At 37.3% G+C, this 8,113-nt stretch overlaps 1 protein-coding gene across 1 annotated transcript in view; it reads left to right on the top strand.

The window, feature by feature from the left end:
* LOC111813702 (vomeronasal type-2 receptor 116-like) overlaps positions 1-8,113 on the top strand; it is a 53,403-nt gene that overhangs the window by 16,846 nt on the left and 28,444 nt on the right. The window lies entirely within an intron of this gene.

Genomic DNA, 8,113 nt, shown 5'->3' with positions numbered 1-8,113 from the left:
TTATTTCACTTATGAGTATATGTTCAAGTGGCATCCACTTCAATATAAAGGCTTTAAGTTTATCATTCTTAATAGCTAAATAATACTCCATTGTGTAAAAATACCAAATCTTTTTCAACCATTCCTCAGGCGATGGGCATCTTGGTTGTTTCCAAGATTTGGCTATCACAAATTGTGCAGCTATAAACATAGGTACACATATATCACTATGATATGATGATTTCAGATCCTCTGGTAAAATTCCCAGTAGACGAATAACTGGTTTAAATGGGAGTTCCAGTCCAACTTTTCTAAGGAGTCTCCATACGGATTTCCATAACGGTTGCACCAGTCTACCTTGCCATCAGCAGTGGAGAAGGGTCCCTTTTCCCCACAGCCTCTCCAACATTTGTTGTTGGGTGATTTCGTTATCATAGCAATCCTTTCTGGGGTGAGATGATATCTCAATGTTGTTTTAATTTGCATTTCTCGGATGGCTAGGAGCATTTTTTCATATATTTATTCCCTTCTTTAATTTCTTCCTCTGAGAAGTGTGTGTTCATCTCGGATGCCCATTTCGGGATTGCGTCTTTAAATTTTGGGTCCCTACTATTTTTTAGTTCTTTGTAGATTCTAGAGAGCAGACCCTTGTCTGTGTACTTATTTGTCATGATTTTTTCCAGATTTGTGGGTTGCCTTTTCACTTTCTTGTTAATTATTTTGATGTGAAAAAAGTTCTAGGTAAGGGCATATCTCAGTTGTTAATTCTTTCAACTGTGTCCCGTGCCATTTGATTTCTGTCCATGAACGTTTTGCCTACCCCTATGTCTTCAAAAGTTCCTCCCACATTCTCATCCAGGAGACTTCGTTTCTCTGCTTTAATGCTTAGATCTTTAATTCATTTTGACATTAGTTTAGTGCATGGTGATAGACCTGGGTCAAGTTTGAGTTTTCACGATGTTGAGAGCCAGTTTTTCCCCCACCTTTGGTAAAGAGGCTATCTTTATTCAAGTGAGTATGTTTGGACACTTTGTTCAAAGATAAGGTGGCTGAGTGTGTTTATAGGGGTTTCAGCATCTTCTAATCTATTCCATTGATCCTCAGGTCTATTTTGTTGCCAGTACCATGCTGATTTTATCACAGTAGCCTTGTAGTATAATTTCAAGTCAGGAACTGTAATGGCTCCTGTCTTGTCTTTATTGCCCAGGATTGCCTTTGCTATTCTAGGTCTTTTCTGGTTCCAAATAAATTTTAGGAATGATTTCTCTAGGTCTGTAAGGTATGTCGGTGGTAGTCTGATAGGGATTACATTAAATCTGTGCAGCAATTCTGGGAGTATGGCCATCATCACAAAGCTGGTTCTTCCTATCCAGGAGCATGGAACATCTTTCAATTTTCTGAAATACTATATGATCTCTTTTTTTAGAGTATTGCAATGTACCTAGAAAAGATCTTTGACATCTTTATTTAGATGAATTCCATGGTATTTCATTTCTCTTAGTGCTATTGTAAAAGGTATTGTTTCTAAAACTTCCTCTTCAGTGTGTTTGTTATCTGTGTAGAGGAATGCTATTGACTTTTGGGCATTCACTTTATAACCTGCTAAGCTACTGAATTTCTGTATTAATTCTAGTAGCTTCTTGGTGGAGTTTTTTTGGTCTTCCAAGTAAAGTATCACGTCATCTGCAAATAAAGATAATTTAAATTATTTGCCTATTCTTATTCCATTTATTTCTTTCTCTTGTCTAATGACTGTAGCTATTCTTGTCTTGAACCAGATCTAAGATTAAAAGATTTCAGTTCTTCCCCATTTAAGATTATTTTCGCCATTGTGTTTTCATAAACGGCTTTTACCAGATTGAACTAGAGGCCATCTATTCGAATTTTCTGTAGCACTTTGAACATGAATGAGTGTTGGACTTTGTCAAAAGACTTTTCTGCATCAATGGAGATGATCATGTGGAATTTAGAATTCGCTCTATTGATATAGTGTATTACATTGATAGATTTTCGAATATTCAACCATCCTGCATCCCCGGGATGAATCCTACCTCGTCATGGTGTATGATATTCTTGACGATTATCTGTATTCTATTTGCTAGCATTTTATTGAGGATTTTGACATCTATGTTCATGAGGGAGATTGGCCTGTAGTTCTCTTTCTTAGTTGCATCTTTCCTTGGATTTCATATCAGTATAATACTTGCCTCCAGGAATAATTTTGGGAGGATTGCTTCCTTTTCAATTTCATGGAAGAGTTTGAGGAGCATAGGAAATACATCTTCTGTAAATGTCTTGTAGAATTCAGCTGTGAATCCATCCGGACCTGAACTTTTCTTTCCCAGTAGGTTTTTAATTACATATCATATTTCATTGGCTGTTATTGGGCTATTGAGAGTGGTTATATCTTGTCGATTCAGTTGTGGTAATTTGTACCTTTTTAAGAATCTGTCCATTTCTTCTGTGTCTTCTATTCGGTGTGCGTAAAGATTCCCAAAGTAACTATTTTTAATCTTCTGAATTTCCACTGAGTCTGTGGTAATTACACCCTTTTCATTCATTATTGCTTGTATTTGAATTTTTTCTTTCCTCTGTTTGATGAGGTTAGCTAGGGACTTATCGATTTTATTTAAACTTTAAAGGACCAGATTTCTGCTTTTTTAATTCTTTGAATTGTATTCTTCATCTCAATTGAATTAACTTTTCTCTAATCTTTATGATTTCTTCCCATCTTTCGGCTCTGGGTTTGGTTTGCTCTTCCTTTTCTATTTGCTAAAGGTGCAACATTAGGGTATTTATTTTTTCCAGTTCTTTTTTCCTAATGTGTGATTTCATAGCTATGAATTTCCCTCTGAGAACTGCTTTCATCGTATCCCATAAGTTCCGATAAGTTGTGCGTGAATTATCATTGAGTTGTAGATATTGTTGAGCTTCTTTTTTAATTTCATCTATAACCCATTGGTTGTTGAATGTGGTGTCATTTAATTTCCACGAATTTAAGCTTTTTTCTGGTTTCTTTTGTCATTTATTTCCAGTTTCATTGCACAGTGGTCCAATAATGTGCATGGGATAATTTCTGTTTCCTTGCATATACTTAAGCATGATCTATGGACCAGTATGTGGTCTATTTTAGAAAATGACCCATGTGCAGCTGAGAAAAATGTGTATTCAGCTGTGTTTGGGTGGAACACTCTGTATATGTCCACCAAGTTCATTTGTTTCAAGCTCTGGTTCAGTTCTGTTATTTCTTTGCTAAGTTTTTGTCTGGTTGACCTATCTTTTGGAGATAAGGGTGTGTTAAGGTCTCCTGTTAAAATTGTGGTATTGGATATTAGACTTTTCATTTCCAAAAAGATTTGTTTTATATAGTTGGGTTCTCCCATGTTAGGTACATACATATTCATGAGTGTTACCTATTCCTCTTGAATTTTTCCCCTAACCAGTATAAAGTGGCCTTCTTTATTTCGTTTGATCATTGTTGGTTTGAAGTTGAGACTATCTGAGAATAAGATTGCTACCCCTGATTTTTTCTGAGGTGCTGGGGCATGTAGTATTTTGTTCCATCTTTTGACTTTCAGCCTATGAATGTCTTTATGAGTTAAATGTGTTTCTTGTATACAGCATATTGTTGGATTATTTTCCTAATCCACTGTGCCAGTCCATTTCTCTTAATTGGTGAATTGAGTTCATTTACATTGATGGTTAGAATTGAGAGGTATTGACTTTCACTTGACAAGTTATTTACCTGTTGTCATTTACTCCTTTTTCTCCTGTTGTTAATTGCTTGCCCTATTTAGTTGGTTTCTTCTGATCGCAATTATGGAGTTCTGATCATTTTGGTCCCTCTATAGAACATCTTTCAGCAGCCTGTGTAGTGTTGGCTTTGTCATCATGTAATTCTTTAGCTGTTCTTTGTCTTGAAAGCCTTTAACTTCTGCATTAAACTTGAAAGAGGGTTTTGCAGTATATAGAAGTCTGGGCTGGAATTTTTTTCGTAGAGGACTTGAAATACTCTGCTGCATGCTCTTCTTGCCTGCATGGTTTGTGAAGAGAAGTCGGCCGTAATTCTGATAGATTTTCCTTTGAATGTGATCTGCTTCTTTTCTCCAGCGGCTTTCAGTAGATTATTCTTGTGCTGAATTTCTGTTATCTTGAGTACTATATATCTCAGTGTGTTTTTCATTGGATTGAAGTTACTTGGCGTTCTGTATGCTTGGCTTACCAGAATGCCAGGTTGTTTCCTCATATTTCGGAAGTTTCCTGCTCTAACTTCTGCCCACATTTTTTAATGTCATTTGATTTGACTCATTCTTTCTAATTGATGCCTATTAGTCTCACATTGTTCATCTTTGCATCATCTTGAAGGTGATGGATTATTCTTTCCTGTCTCCTCATTGTTTTTAAGAGATCCTTTCTTACCTTTTCACTAGCCACGCCAGCATCTTCAAGATCTGAAACTCTGTCTTCACATTCACTTAAACGGTTTTTCAAGCTTGTGATTGAGATTTTAATTTCCTCTATATCTCTTTGACTCTGCTTCATGCGATCTATTTCTTTCCTGTATTGCTCATTCAAGGAATCCATCATTTTTCTAATCTCCTTTATTTTTTCTCAATGTCTTCTTTAGAAGCAGTTATAAATTCTTTTACTGCAGTGTTTTTTTTTTCATATTGGGTTTCCTCCCTATGTTTCTGTAGTTACTTCTTTACTTCAGATGCTATGAGTTCTGAGAATTCTTTTTTTATTTCAGAAAAGAAATGCACTCTGTGTTCCTCTATATTTTTCTGCTGTTGCTTATTTACTATCGACACTATTAATTCATGCATTTGAGCTAAGCTAGTGTCTTCCTCACTTGTACTGAGTGGGCACTGGATTTCCTCCATATGTTTCTGCATTTGATTCTTTAGTGCAAATGTTATTACTTCAGGGATTTCTTTTTGTATTTCCAATCTGAGTTCCACTATACCTTTCTGCAGCTGTTTTTTTTTATTTCAGAAGCTGTGGATTCATTGATTTCAGCTGTGTGATTCCCAATTTGTTCTGTGTTATTGTCCTCTGCACTTGTTATGGGTGGGGTTGTGTTCTGAGGTTGCATTCTGTTCCTTCTCATCATGTTGTGTAGCACTGTCTTCTGACCTTTGTTGTAGATCTTCATTGTACTTATAACCTTAGTATGTACTGAAGTTCAGGTGCAGATCTACAAACGTTGGGTTTATGTAGCTGTGCTGGTTTGGGTCTGGCTGCTGTGCTCAGCTCCTTCCTGCTACTGTCCTTGTTGGTGAGCTTGTTGTGCCCCTCTGGCAAGATTTTCTGCTCCTGGACTAACTGGGTAGTTCTATCCTCTACATTCTCTTCAGGGATTGCAGCAGCAGGGTTGCATCCCAGGCCTGTATGCCAGACCTGAATTGAGCTTGGAGGGGACAAGGTGGAGTAGGGGGGAGAGGCAGCTCTCCCACTCACTCACCAGGCCTGGGCTAAGACTGGGACTGGGGGTTCCCGCAAAGCAGCGGAAATTCCTTCTGGGCGGGCTGGCTAGGGGAGGTGCTGCGGTGTGTTGCGGGGCATCCCAAGGGGGTGCACGAGGGTCTCACCCACGCTGCCCCTGGGCTTGGACCAGTAGTAGGTCCCGCCAGCGCAGGGTAGCTGGAAGTTCTCCCACACACTCACCTGGCCTGGGCTAGGACTGGTCTACGATGGTCATCTCTTCCTCTTAAACATTTCCATTAACATGTAAGCAGTGATTTTGAAGCATTCTTAGTTTGAAGTCTTTATTATCTAAAACAGAATAGCTACCCCTGCTCTTTTCTGTAATCCTGTTCCATACAGTAATTTTACTACACTTTTTCTTTCTATCTGTGAGATTCTTTTTGGTTTAAATATGTTGCACTTACACAGAATAGTTTTGGAGCTTATTTTGTGATCCATTCTCCCAATCCACCTTTTCTAGTGGCAAAGTATAAGCCATTTATATGAATGGTTATAATAGATATGTATTGGCATCTCCTTTTCATATTATTTTTCTTCTGTTGGTTCTCTGCATTTTCACTTTACTTTTTCTATTGGCCTGCCTGATATCTTCTTTCTCCTCTTGTTCCTGGAATATACTCATCTGAATCTCTTTCCACAATATTTTCAGTACTCTTTATAGCGTTGAATCAGTAGTCATGAATTTCATCAGGTGTTCTTTTTCATGGAAGTATCTTACTTCTCTGTTTATTCTGAAAGACAGTTTTGAAGGATACATCAATCTGGTTTGAAAGTTGCTTTCTTAAGGGACTTGTTATTCCGCCCTTCAAAATCTTCTTGAGCTGAGCACTTGTATTGAGAATTTGGCTATGATCCTAAGGGGCTTTCATTTAAGTTGATTGGTTTCTTTTCTCCAAAAGATGTCTTTTGTTTTGAATTTATGACTTCTTATTTATTATATTTGTCAGTGCAGATGTTTTTGGTTATGGTTAATTGGCGTTATCTATGCTTCACTTATATTTTTATAAGATTCTCTTCCCATGCTTTGGACATTTTCTTCTATTTATCTATGTCATAACTTTTCACTTCAATTTTTTCCTTGCTACCTATCAATCATATGTTTTTCTTTGAATTGTGTTGAAGTTATTGAATTGTTTCCTTCTCTCTGTTAATTTTACGGGATCTTTATTTTTATAATAATTAGCCAAATTCTTGCCTTCCAGATGTGAAACTTTATCTTGTTTGCCAGGTTTTAATGGAGTTTTAATATCCTAGATATCTCTTCAAACTTATTTTATGTATTCTATGTTTTCCTATATGGTTCATTCCCATTTTCCTCTATTTTTTATCCATGTCTTCTCTACATAGGCAGAGCAATGTCGTCATTATGGATATCACTTCCGTTTTAACATGTAAGACTAGAGTGGACATGGTGGCACACACCTGTAATCTCAGCTCTTGGCAGGCTGTAAACAGGTGGGTCATTACGAGTGTGATCTAGTAATGAGACCCTGAACACCCTGTAGACCCTTCCCTAAAACACAAAAATAAAAAATGAACATGCAAGACTATTTCAAAGCTGATTTCCTCTATATCCACGTAGATTTAGGGTTGTTTTCCTCTCTACAGATACTATTAACTCTAAAATCTATGGAGTTCTGAGATTACGATTTGATTGTTCATCTTGGCATTTGTGCTTCAAAAGATTTTTATTTTGTTTTGTGTAATGATCATGGTGGAGTTTTATATTGGGTGACCATATATCCAGTGGCATGCTCTCTCTAGAAAAAGGGTTCTTCAGGGATGTGTTCTGTGTGGAGAAAGTTCTTTGTTTGTGTCTATCCTAGCTTTCCCATTGGTTACACATGTGATGTTAGTATTGGTTTTGCTTGATTCTCAGTTCACTGTTACAGGGCTGTGTTGAGGATATTATCCCAGAACATCCCATAATCATTCCAGAAGGGAGAACAACTGATTACAACACACAGGATGTCTTAGCTAAAGTAGCACACTTAGCATTCACAACATCAAGCACAAATTAGAAACTGAGAAACTGAAAACTATTGATTTGTATTTAGTTCATAAGAGAAAATTCTATAGTAATAAAATAGTGCTACCCTAAACTAGGAGATTGTATGCCAGCTGTTTTTTTCCCTTGATAGAGTGTTTTGCTTTTCTCTGTTTGAGCGCAGGAGTGGGAAATTTAGAGAAGATAGTGTATAAAACAAAAATAAGTGGAAGGGCTGGTGAGATAGCTCAGCAGACAAAGTGCCTATTTAGCCAAGCTCAGGGACCAAGGTTTAATCCCTTGTACCACTTCTGCACAGGTCTCACCTCTGGGCAGACATACTCTGGTATGTTGAAGCATGCCTATAATCCAACCACTTTGAAGGCTGAAAATACGAGGATCACTAAGAGCACATGCTGCATAGTGAGACACTGTATGAAATATATCTTTTAAACAGGTAAATGAAGTACAAGTAAGGATAGATGGTCACACAGTGTTTGGGAACCTACAAAATGAGTAGCAAAGAAAGAATGAAGTAGTACTCCAGGATTATTTGAAGTGAGTTCTAGGTTTTGGGGGTGGGATTAGCATTTTGTGGCTGGAGTTCTTCCTAGCCACTTAAGAAACAGAGACGAGAAGAGAAGAGAAGAGACAAGAAGG

The sequence above is a fragment of the Octodon degus genome, unplaced genomic scaffold (genome assembly GCF_000260255.1).
Source record: "Octodon degus isolate 3935 unplaced genomic scaffold, OctDeg1.0 scaffold00214, whole genome shotgun sequence".
Lineage (NCBI taxonomy): Eukaryota > Metazoa > Chordata > Mammalia > Rodentia > Octodontidae > Octodon > Octodon degus.
Note: the sequence above shows the minus strand (reverse complement) of the source record. Positions and strands in the feature narration are given on the sequence as shown.